Source organism: Micropterus salmoides, unplaced genomic scaffold (assembly GCF_014851395.1).
Source record: "Micropterus salmoides isolate LMB-PRFRI ecotype aquatic unplaced genomic scaffold, ASM1485139v1 Ms_hic_scaffold_1315, whole genome shotgun sequence".
In the NCBI taxonomy this organism is placed as follows: Eukaryota; Metazoa; Chordata; class Actinopteri; order Centrarchiformes; family Centrarchidae; genus Micropterus; species Micropterus salmoides.
Window position 1 is genome coordinate 9,286 of NW_024040392.1, and position 8,306 is coordinate 17,591.

Consider the following 8,306-nt stretch of genomic DNA (forward strand, 5'->3'; position numbering starts at 1 on the left):
AGGCGTGTTCCTGCCCTCCGTCGGTCTGGGCTGGGATTTGGAGGTGTCACTGTCAGCAGTAGGTGTGCATTTCTTCCTTCACCGTTTCTCCTGAGACAGGAAGAGGCTGCTGATTGAAATAAAAACTTCTTGGGAAAGTTAATTTGAGTCTTTTCCCATTTTGTCCTTTCCCAGCAACTGGGGTGTGAAATGGGCAAACAGTCCTCAGGTCATGACACAATGCATGTTCTCTCCCCCGTCTGTCAGTTCTTTCCTGGAGTTTCTCAGTCAAAAGGGCAGTACTTGTGTCTCTAATGACAAAAGGATTAGTGGCTTGGAGACAACGTATGGAGGTGGCAACATCTGATCTGGCCTTTTGTGTGTCTCTTTCTTATCATTTAAAACTGCCTCTCTTATCTGTTGTTTTACCATTTACCCTGCCACTGATTTTGCTTATCTCAAATGTGCTTATTTTTCCCATTTCTCAAAAGCTTGCCAATCAATCTTTTTCTTACCTACTGTCTTTGCTTTCTCTGTCAACATAATTCTACGTCTCCCTAAACAATCTGTACTCAGTGTGCCTAGGATAAGAAAAATGCCTTCAGTTACATCATGCCAAAAAGGAACATCAACAACCACACTGTTCCCCCATTGAGTTTTTTCCCCGATTTGTTCCCCATGTTTTTCTACTGACTCAGACTCACTGAACAAATTTGCTTTTACTTGCAATGGGTTTTATCATTCACACAATCACTCTGATCTTCCCATATGGTCTGATCTTGTCAAACACACACTAACTCTGGATAAACTCTCTCAGCTGTATGGCACTTGCATGATGGTGCACTCGTTTTCGTTTACAATTGTGTGCTAGACACTGAAATGAGTTTATCACAGAGTTTTCTATATTTTCATCTCATGCACACCCAGATATTTTCCCTCCTTAGTGGAACATAATGTTCGAAACAAACACTTATCACATCATATAAACGCTTTAAAACTCTAAATGGGAAACATCTGGAATGTTTTTCTATGATGTTATTTATAGTATAACGAAACTACGGCAATTATGTTCATGCAAACACACGGCTATGGGCCAGAGTTTGACCCAGGCCGCTGCAGCAAGGATGGAATTCTTTTTTTTTTCTCTGTTATTTAAATTTATTTTTTCCCAAAATCACTCAGGATTTTGGAAAATAGGCCGTTCCTTAAATCACTCAAAATGCGACCTTTAAATGGTGTTACCTGCTAGTCTATATAAACTCCTAGGTAGGTTATCACTAGAGATGCTACCATAATGGGATTATGCACATATCACTCCTGGCCTGTTGTTTTTTCTCTGTTTCCCCCGAATAGACCCTTTATCACCACCCCCGATGATTAACTATATTTATAGTTCTATTAACCCCAACTGGGCGAACGTTTTCCGGAATAGGTGTCTGACTCGACAGAACACCTGGCTACCACGAAGGTTTTACGCCGAATTCTGATGAACATCTCCAACACATGCCCAATGTCAGGGAAAATAATTCCTTCCCAAAGAATACGGAGTCAAATAGATGTGTTGAATCATTTCTTTATGTTACGTGGCCATGGAGAGAACTCCATGGCCTGAACTCAGCATTTCTTCTTCTTAAATACAGAACAAGTACAGCAATAGTAAACTGCCAAGACAAGGGAAAACAAATGGCAGAGTTTTAGCACACACTCAAAAGCTTCTTCCTGGGCTGATAAGAATGCAATTGTATGTGGCATCAAAGTTGTGTTCCTACTTCTTGATTAGTCTATGTTAAAACTCCCACCTACATGTCAGCAGATGTTCATTGTAAGTCAGACAACCCTTTGATTAGAAATAAAAACCCTGTGACCAATGCTAATTTCTCACAAGTTAATTACAGTGAAATCCTAAAAATCAGCAACTTATAATGTATTTCTCACAGTGTGAAACAGTGAGAAACCTGTTACTGGACTTGGTTCAACAGTTCTCTTAACTAGACCAGTGTATGTCAATAGAGCCTTGTATACATCACCCTTTTTACTGTACAGTGTTCTCGGATCCCCTTACATGGGCTTGTAGTCAGTCAGCTGACTCTGAGTGTGAATCCACCTCCCCAGATCCCTCCATCTCCAATCAGCAGGCTTAGCCAACGCCACATGCGGGCAAAATTCTCCTTGGAACAACTGAGATTGAGCAGAAGAGAGAGACACAGAAACAGCAGCAGCCCGGCCTGAGTACAGTGTTGATTTACGAATATTCTCAGTTGTGGTACCACAGCAGACACACTAGATGGCACCAAAGCCCACTCATAAACAAAGTTCAATGCCTCTGGACTGTATTTCACCATTTGAAGTGGAAATTTCAGTCTGGTCACTTTCAACCCCTCGGGATGTGAGGTTAAAACAATACCAAAATGAATCATGAGATCACGTCCCATTAGGTTAATGGGACAATTCTCTGACAACAAAAATTAGTGTTTGGTTATGGCGTCATCCAGCGAACATGACAGTGGTGTAGTGTATGGTTCTGAAATAGGGATTCCTCCTGGCCCTACAGTTTTGCAAAACCGCCCACTTCTCCTTGGTGGAGCTGGTATGGCCCCGGAGTCGACTAAAAACACCACAGAGTGTCCTGCTATGTTTAAAACTAACTCGGGCAGCTTCCTGAATCCCTCATTTCCATCTATGTACATTTCAAAAGTCAAACGGTCAAGTTTATCAGTGTCTTTCTTAGTTTCAATGTATGTTATTGCCATCATTATTTTGTCATAGTCTGTTATAGTTTGAGACTCACCCATTGATGCGTGTGTGGCAGGCCGGTCCGTCCCCAGTGTCCACTCCGCCTCCACTCCCTCATTTCAGTCCGATTTCACATAACCCCTCTTTTTTTCTTTTTTGCATTCATCTTGCCAATGTCCAGTTTCCCCACAGTTCCAACAAAAAATCCGGGTCGCTGACACTTTGCTGGTCATTCTTGCAACCTCTCCCCCGGCCCCCTCTTTCCCGCAACGGGAGGACTCTTTCTTTTGTCTTGTGGTGTCGATGGAGTTAAACATAGACAACTGTGCGTCCACTAGCTTCTTCTGCTGCTCTTTCCCTCTGCTCTCTTCTCGCTCCCTAAGCTCTCCCTCCGCGTGGCCAGCGTAGTCTAATATCATTGACTGTTTTCCAAAAGACGCATCTTCATCTTACTGCTGCAGCGATTTCTGGCCTCAACCGGGTCATGAAATGCTGTATGAGCTGCAGCCCCCATCTGGCCCCCTGTCATTCCAATGTGAAGATCGAAGGCCACTGTCAGACGGGCTAGGTAAGCCTGACAGGTCTCCGTCGGCTCCTGCGCCACCGAGGTGATAATTGACAGATCCATCCGCATCGGAAAAGCGGCCTTGCAGGTGGCAATTAATCCAGTGATAGCGTCTCTGTAATCAACATTATCCGTACGGCTGTAAACCACCTCCACCAGCCGACACTGCTGGCGTGAAGTAGGGTGTGATCTTGTAATAGTCCATCTTGAGCATTTTGCTCATCATGCGCTTTAGCTCAGTCATTGTGGGCCGATACTCTCTGACAAACTGATCCATCTGTTTCTCCAAATTTTGCGTTACTGGCCCTCCTGCAGCCACTGTTGTTGCGGCTTTGGTTTCAGTCTCTTAAAACGTGCGCTCCTTGGAGCTGCTGGTTTGGATCTTGCGGTTGGTTCAAAGCAGGATTGTAGGGAGGAGGAAGCAGCGCGGAGTCCAGGTCGGGATCCAGCTGGAATGGATTTTTTGCAGTGTACACCTCAGGCAAAGAAGGATACAAGGTGTTAGATTGTGTTTGTGTGTTAGGAGGTATTTGTGATGTTGTTGGTGCTTGTGTGAATTGTGCCCAGAAATCCTTATTCATGCCCCCCTCCTTCTTATCCTGAGTGCTCTTAACCTGACCCTCTTTTTTCTGACTTTTTCTCTCCCTTGCCTCTGCTTCCTCCCTCCATTCAATGTAAGCTTTCCAGTCTGCTTTAAATGGATGTTTTTTCTTTTGATGTTTTTTGGACAAGGCTGCATGTTTCTCTGCTGCTATCCCTTCCTCTACCTCTAAACGTATCTTCAGCTGCTGCAATTGATGTAGACTAAAGCTCCCCATTGCTGGGAACCCAAATTCAACCCACTTATCAAATTGTCCCATTGAGTTTGCATGTCCTCCATTTCAGGAGTTACTTAGTGAAAATCCTATAGTGACGGTGTCTGCCCCCCGACCATCGAAATTATTTAAAAAGGTAAACAGAAGAGGAGCTGTGCATACAAACCTCATAAAAATTAAAACCACAAGAGCAATAGTGCAAACGAATAGGAGAGTTAAATGTGGACTCTTAAACATCAGATCTCTCTCTTCTAAAGCTGTACTAGTAAATGAACTAAAATCAGATTATGATATTGATTTATTTGTCTTACTGAAACCTGGCTGGGTGATGGAGAATATGTTAGCCTAAATGAATCCACCCCTCCCAGTCATATTAATACTCACATTCCTCGAGGCACAGGCCGAGGAGGTGGAGTTGCAGCTATCTTTGACTCTAACCTACTAATCAGCTCTAAACCTAAACTAAACTATAGCTCATTTGAAAGCCTTGTTCTTAGTCTTTCACACCCTAGTTGGAAATCACTGCAACCAATTCTCTTCGTTATAGTGTACCGAGCACCTGGCCCGTATTCTGAATTTTTATCTGAATTTGCAGAGTTTTTGTCAACTTTTGTCCTTAAAACGGACAAAGTTATTATTGTAGGGGATTTTAATATTCATGTGGACGTTGAGAATGACAGCTTCAGTACTGCGTTTATCTCTCTCTTAGATTCCATTGGCTTCTCTCAGAGTGTTCATGAACCGACTCACTGTTTTAACCACACCCTCGACCTTGTTTTGGTGTATGGTATTGAAATTGAACATTTAATAGTGTTCCCACAGAATCCCTCTTTGTCCGACCACTGTTTGATAACTTTTGAGTTTGTATTGCTGAACTACACGCCATTGGGCAAAAATTTCTATACAAGATGTCTGTCTGATAGTGCTGTAGCTAAATTTAAGGATGCGATTCCATCAGCTCTAAATTCATTATCAAGTCATAAAGTAACAGAGGACTCCTATGCTAGTTTCAGTCCCTCCCAAATCAATCATCTTGTTGATAGTGCTGCAGGCTCGCTGCGAATGACACTCGACTCTGTAGCCCCTCTAAAAAAGAAAATACTAAAACAAAGACAGTTAGCTCCATGGTATAATACTGAAACTCGCAAATTAAAGCAAAAATCGCGGAAACTTGAGAGGAATTGGCGTTCCACCAAAGTGGAAAATTCTCGTTTAATTTGGCAAGATAGTCTTAAAACTTATAGGAAGGCCCTCCGTAATGCCAGAGCAGCGTACTACTCGTCATTAATAGAGGAAAATAGGAACAACCTCAGGTTTCTTTTCAGCACTGTAGCCAGGCTGACAGAGAGTCACAGCTCTATTGAGCCAAGTATTCCCATAGCTCTCAGTAGTTACGACTTCATGAGCTTCTTTAATGATAAAATTCTAGCTATTGGAGACAAAATTCACCAAGACCTTCCCTCAACTGGCATCAGCTTATCTCTTAACTCAGGAACCTTAGAAACAGCTGTAGAACCAGATATATGTTTTGACTGCTTTGCTTCCCTCAATCTTTACCAACTAACTTCAATAATTTCTTCATCTAAACCATCAACCTGCCTCTTAGACCCCATCCCGACTAGGTTGCTTAAAGATGTTTTACCCTTAGTCAGCACTTCTATACTAGATATGATCAATATATCTCTATCAACAGGCTATGTACCACAGTACTTTAAAGTAGCTGTAATTAAACCTCTTCTGAAAAAGCCCAAACTTGATCCGGATGTTTTAGCCAACTATAGACCTATATCTAACCTTCCATTTCTCTCTAAGGTTCTGGAGAAAGCAGTTGCTAAACAGCTGTGTGACTTTCTACAGAGCAATAGATTATTTGAGGATTTTCATTCAGGATTTAGAGCTCATCATAGCACAGAGACAGCACTGGTGAAAATTACTAACGACCTCCTTATTGCATCAGACAAAGGACTTGTCTCTGTACTGGTTTATTAGATCTTAGTGCTGCATTTGATACCATTGACCATCAGATCCTATTGCAGAGACTGGAACATTTCATTGGCATTAAAGGAACCGCTCTAAGCTGGTTTAAGTCCTATTTATCAGATCGATTTCAGTTTGTACATGTTAAAGATGAGTCCTCCATGCACACCAAAGTTAGTCATGGAGTTCCACAAGGATCTGTCCTTGGACCAATCCTCTTCACTTTATATATGCTTCCCTTAGGCAATATTATCAGGAAATATTCCATAAACTTTCATTGTTATGCAGATGATACTCAGTTATATCTATCGATCAAGCCAGATGAAACTCATCAGTTAGCTAAACTTCAAATGTGCCTTCAGGATGTTAAAACCTGGATGACCTGTAATTTTCTAATGTTAAACTCAGATAAAACTGAAGTTGTTGTTCTGGGGCCCAGGCACCTCCATCACACATTATCTAAAGATATAGTTTCCCTTGATGGGATCGCCCTGGCCTCCAGCACCACTGTGAGGAATCTTGGAGTTATCTTTGATCAGGACATGTCGTTTAAGTCTCACATTAAGCAAATTTCAAGGACCGCCTTTTTTCACCTACGTAATATTGCGAAAATCAGGAACATCCTGTCTAAAAATGATGCAGAAAAACTAGTCCATGCATTTGTTACTTCTAGGCTGGATTACTGCAATTCTTTATTATCAGGCTGCTCGAAAAAGTCCGTTAAGACTCTTCAGCTGATCCAGAATGCTGCAGCACGTGTTCTGACAGGAACCAGGAAAAGAGATCACATTTCTCCTGTCTTAGCTTCTTTGCATTGGCTTCTAGTAAAATCTAGAGTAGAATTTAAAATCATTCTTCTTACCTTCAAAGCTCTTAATGGTCAGGCACCATCTTATCTTAAAGAACTCATAGTACCTTACTACCCCACCAGAGCACTGCGCTCCCAGAATGCAGGGTTACTTGTGGTTCCTAGAGTCTCCAAAAGTAGACTAGGAGCCAGAGCGTTCAGCTATCAAGCTCCTCTCCTGTGGAACCAGGTTCCAGTTTGGGTTCAGGAGGCAGACACCATCTCCACATTTAAGAGTAGGCTTAAGACTTTCCTCTTTGATAAAGCTTATAGGCTCAGGTTAGTCCTGAACCATCCCTTAGTTATGCCGCTATAGGCCTAGACTGCCGGGGGATTTCCTATGATGCACTGAGCTCCTCTCTCCTCTACTTTCTCTCCCTCTGTATGCAACCTCATCCCATTAATGCATGTTAACTCGACTTCTTTCATCTCTTCAGGACCTGTACACCTCCAGGACTTTGAGATGAGCGGGAAAAATTGCAGCCGATCTTCTGATTAGTGGGCAACCCGCCCTGTGCTACCTTATGGCTTAGGCTACCAAAACTACTAGTAGTAGAGAAATTCTGTCAACTTTAGGTTCTTTACTAAAAGTCAAAATCAACGTCTCTGTACAGTGTTTTTATTCATGTAAATGGAGGGGGGACTCTTCAATGATAACCACACAGCAAAGGAAGCAGTAGCCTATCTGAAGTCTGTCTTACAACTTTTTCTATCTTTAAGTTTATTTGCACATGATAGGCACTCTGTCAGCACAAGCATATGCATTTAACTTGACTTTCATTCAGCGAGCTTCTGCCCTTTAAAACAATAAGCTGTTAGTATCCTTCGATTAGCAATATTAAGCTTTAGTTATTAAAGCCTAATATTGCTGATACATTTGGAGCACTTAATGATGATCCTGACCCCCTGAAAAATTTGTTGAAATGCAATGACTTTCTTGCCCTACATCCCTAATGTGATGCTGATAAGTTAAAAACAAAATCTGTTATATTGAAGGCACTTATTTTATTGTATTAATGGTAGACTCCCAAAATGACATCACCACGTTCCAAAGAAGGGGAATAGATAAAAGACCTTGTTGTCTTTTCTCTCACTCTATTGAAACTAAAAGTCTTGTACTCTCTTGAATCCTCTCGTAATTACGCTTTCGTGAAATTCCGATCTTTTTTTCTTTTCATACTTTAAAACTTCCTTCAGACGACCTGAAAAGCTCTATGTTTTGAATCCCCATTTTCTTAGCGGGAGATTTGATTTTGACTTTTGTTTGGAGCAAATCCACCGGTTTGAACGCAACTCGAGATGCGGCTGGGGTGCCAACCCAGCCTGGCCAGACAACAACAACGAGCCTAACCGGCAGTGAGTCTTTGCTATGGGGAATTACGACAAAAGT

At 42.0% G+C, this 8,306-nt stretch overlaps 1 long non-coding RNA gene across 1 annotated transcript; it reads right to left on the reverse strand.

Moving 5' to 3' along the window:
- Positions 1-1,536: 1,536 nt before the first annotated feature.
- LOC119901458 lies at positions 1,537-4,269 on the reverse strand. The gene is made up of 2 exons (XR_005444209.1): positions 2,768-4,269; positions 1,537-2,157 (listed from the first exon to the last, which is right to left on the reverse strand). It is a non-coding gene; the product is annotated as an uncharacterized LOC119901458 (long non-coding RNA).
- Between the last annotated feature and the right edge of the window lie 4,037 nt (positions 4,270-8,306).